We start from the raw sequence: 4,609 nt of genomic DNA on the forward strand, positions 1-4,609 counted from the left end.
TGGCCACCTGGTGAGGTGCATCCAATTTAAATAAAGCAGGGATGTCAGACTTCACGAGTTTTGTCTTGTTGAACCTGTAGATAGCCTGAAACAGCTCTCAGGGAGAGATTACCTAATGCTGAAAGCTTTCAGTAAGCACATTCCTCAACTTATCTTTCACCCCCTCTGTCCTGTTCTTTAAGGGAGTTTCACTTCCTACCAGCAAGGTCATACACCATAAATGTTAGTAACACAAACATTGTTCAATAGAGAGTTGCAGTTTGTCCTCAAGTCTCCAGCTGTGCTTCCAGGCCCCCAAAATGCCATGGAAGTTGTAGATAACACTTGTCGACAAGAAAGGCTTTGCTCAGTTAAAAACTTCCCATAGGCAGCTCCCAAACCAAAAGCTTTCATGGAGGAGAGACTCTTGGAGTGCTTCTGACCCATGTTCAACTGGTTGGTACTTCAGGACTAGACTCTTAAGATTTTCATTCTCTGAAGTTTGCCAAGATATCAGAAATAACTCTTACTTTCAAATTAAAGATTTACAAAATGTAGTATCACCTTATTCAATTAAAATGTTTAAGTCAGTTACTCTAATCAGACATAAAACAATGAAGCAATATCTGACCAACTTTGTTAATATCTCTCACTTTGCCTAGAAACACAAACCAATGTGAAGACTTTCTACCAGACTGACTACACCGGTAGGTCAAACCCAAGGATGGAACACTGTCGGGGCCTCTTTTGGTACCATGTACACTTACTGCCTTAGGAGGAGATTTTTGGCCAGTTGCTGAAATTCCCCTATTGCAAACCAATCTGTAGTTGTTGCTGTTTTAGGATGCTGACAAACCCTGTGTTGCAGGAATGGGGTGTAACATGAGGTTATCTTGGGGTGTTCAATGACATAAGCCCTGTTCAGCCAAACCTCATGTAGTTCTATCCACTGTCCCTTTTGGACCCTGTTATTAGAAAGAACTGACAAACTAAAGCTCAGTATTGCTCAGAAAGAGCAAAACTGGTGCTGTCCAATGCAGAGCCCATCAGTTAGAGAATTTGGGATCCACTTTGCTTGACCTATGGCCCTTGAGCACTCTTCCTAGCCCCTTTCTTATTTAGCAGTGTAGGCAAAGACTTTAATGAAGCAAAACCCAGGTGAATTTCATGGTTCCTTAGGGCTTAGAGATAATGCTTCAGACAGGCCTTGTGGTTAGTCTTCATCTTCCCTGAAAGCAATACTGACTACAACAAAATATCCCCTTATAACATCCTTTCCTGAGCAATGCTGCTGTGTTCAGTCAACTGCCAAAAGTAAAGCAAACAGCCTCGGACAGAGAGAGGGAATAATCACAATTTACAGGGGATTAGTTTACAGGCAAAAGCCATTAAAGTAAATTTTATTGAAACCGGTTAAAGGTTAAAATTCCTGGTGATAAGTGCTAAAAAATAAGTATCACTTTGTAACAACTTTTTCAGCATAAAGTCTGAGCATTAATTCAACAATCTACTGCCCAGAAGCCTTATGTTGTGCTCTGAAGAAATGCATTATGAATAGCAAAATTATTGTCATGTAATTTGAGCAGATCCATCGCTGTTAGTGTTTACCAACAGCAGAGTCCACTATAAAGCAAATGACATTTGATTTTTTTCAGTCAGGCAGTGCTTGTTTAGTCAGATTCTGTTGCTGAAATTACAGCTCCACATCACAGTGCAGTGCAGAAAATATAAACAAATACTGGCAAAATTACCATGTAGGATTTGTATCCACTGGACAAATGTCTTAGAGAAAACGTGAACTCACCAGTGTTACATAGGATTTGTATCCACTGGAAAAATGTCTTACAGAAAACGTGAACTCACCAGTGTTACATCTGGCCCTGATAATGAAGTCTGGTTCTCTTACTTGAAAGGGAGTAGAAGTTTCTGCTCTACTGAAGTTATGGCATGGAATGAGTCAATTCACATGGATCACGCTGTGGCTTAATAAGCTGGAAGTCTAAACAAAAGAGTTGAAAGTAGAGATATAATTTACATCTTTAACATTATACTCTGTCTGTACCTGCTACAAATCCTTCTAGTGCTAACTTAAAGAGAATAAATAAAATCAAAGCTAGACACAGTTCTATTTGTGTTACAGAAATGGAGATAGAAGCAAATTAACTTTCCCCAAGAGATGGCACATCTAACTAACAAACAAACATAATAACTCATGTAATTATGAGACAGATCTGATGTCACTGCTCTGGGGCTTGGGGTTTTTTTACTTACTAATTTCTACTTAATATTCCTCTATTGTTTAAAAAAACTCCCTATTTCTCACAAAATCAGTGTGTTGGCCATTTTTTTTCAGACAGCAGTCTATGTCCTAAAATTGCATTAAACATTTTCAATTATGTCAGTCTAAATGAGAAGAGACTCTGGTTCTTTCTATCATTTTGTTTTGTTTTTCAGACTTGCCTCACTACCTTAATTGGTTAATAATGTCTGTTAACACACCTATACATTGCATAATCCATAAATAGATCATACTCACTAAAAGCCCCTTGGCTATGTCAAAACACAGAAACTGATGCCCTATCAGCACATAGCTGTCCTACTGGTGTAATTAAAACCAGTTTTAAATCAATTTATTTAGGTCTGTGAAAACCACTGTGGGTACAAACCTCCATATGACACACATTTCATTGTAATTATCTCTTATCTGTTCCCCTTAATTCTGTCGTTTGCACACAAGGTCTCATAAAGCAATGACAATACATGAGGTATTGTGTTAAGGTAGGCATTATATAAGGAAAGATAAACACAGACCTTTGAGCCTCTGCTTCTCCTCAGGATATACAATAATTACTCAAAGCAAAAGTGTTCTGTCATCACTCAGTTCCAAATTACCAGCTGCACTTTATGCAAAGCATGGCACTAAGCTTGTGTGCTCCCTGTTTGCACAGTTCCCACTGCCTTCTCAACCGCTTTGCTTCTCACTCCTACACTGCTTCTTGACTCTTGGTTCTAATGGTTGTAGAGGTTATACAATATCCTCTGCTTTTGATTCCAAAAGCCCTTACTGAGTGCAGCTTTCAGCCTGTCTCTCCAGGGGTTCTATAGCATCTGCATTCCAGACGTAGCTGAGGGGTCTTTTTGTAGTTTGTTGCTGTGAAAGAACTACTCACCACTTAATTATAGGCATGCTTGAAGCTTTTAAAGCTAAATAATGCTTTAAGAAATTGCAGGTCAATAAAATCCTTTAAAGAAATTAATATGATGGTATAAAAATATTTTTACATTTCTAGCCTATTGCATTTTCCAATTACTCTTTATTAGACATATGAATGCCTCAGTAAGAAAGGGATCCAATTGACTATACACCAAGGAGTTTAATGGATTTCTTAGCTGGAGGAGGAGGCTGTTACAACATGCTCTGTGTATAAAATAAGTACTTTAGTTTTATTGCTGACTGTCACAATGCATTTAACATCCAGTTTATGAATATCTCATTATTTTGACACTGGTCTTCCAAGCCTCTCTATGAACTAATGAGAATTTACAGAAAATGCTTTATTGTCCACTAAGAAGAAAATTGGGGCTTCATTGCTGTAGAATGTTATAGAGTCAATTTTTTTATGATCTGAAAGTGATGTATCCTTGTGGCTTAATATAAACCAGCTGTTTTCCCTGAAAGATTCATGAGATCACTCCCACATATTGATGTGTGGCCTTGTCACGTTTTTGTTATGTAGAAGACGACACTTAGTATTTCCTAATACTGGCAGTGTAAAATAGAAAGTACTGCAAAGGACCACATTTGCCTTTATGAGATTGTCTGTTTCTCTTCAAAAAGTGCAGTAAGAACCAAAATAAACTTAACTCTAAAACACATTAAGTGCACATGCAGTGGTAGTACAATCTGGATTAACAAAATCATGCGCCAACAATAAAAGACAATAAAACCAGTTAGTCCTTAGGGTAATTCAAAAGTATAGACAATGTATACAGAAGTCTTAACTGTAACAGCTGCACATTTCCAAATGGATTTTAATGGAGTGGTTGTTGGATACAGCTGACTGGTTGCCTTGCTACTCTTGCTGTAGAAGAGGGTTAGTGGCAATATTTGTATGTGACACCTCACTGTGCAAAGACACTGAAACTTTCTTTCACAGTGCCAGCCTACATGATAAGAGGGACTAGTATTTACTCATCTTCTCAAAGATGAACACCCCTGGTGTGTGAACTTTTCCACCCTGGCCTCTACATTGCAACTTGAACAGAAGTCTAAGCAGTACCTAATGCTTCATTATCCTCATGTATAATTGAATTGAGGTATACTAATGATATTTTGTTCATAAGGCAAAGTTAAGTAAGGAGGAGGAGGAGGTTTGGAAGAGAAACCAAATAATTATGGAAGAAAAGCATAGTAAAAATGCCAGACAGCTGGGCAACCATTTTGGGAATAAAGTAGCTTCCTTCCAGCAATTTCAGGTGTGGTAGCCATAATTCTTAGTTAAATATCTTAAAAGCATGAGACATTGACATAGGACTACAATATTTCAAGTTACTTAAATATCAAAAGTCAGAAGGCAAGCATTTTAGGCTTAAATCAAAGCTGATGTAGATGCCAAGAAAATTCAAATAA

The sequence above is a fragment of the Acanthisitta chloris genome, unplaced genomic scaffold, assembly GCF_000695815.1.
Source record: "Acanthisitta chloris isolate BGI_N310 unplaced genomic scaffold, ASM69581v1 scaffold726, whole genome shotgun sequence".
In the NCBI taxonomy this organism is placed as follows: domain Eukaryota; kingdom Metazoa; phylum Chordata; class Aves; order Passeriformes; family Acanthisittidae; genus Acanthisitta; species Acanthisitta chloris.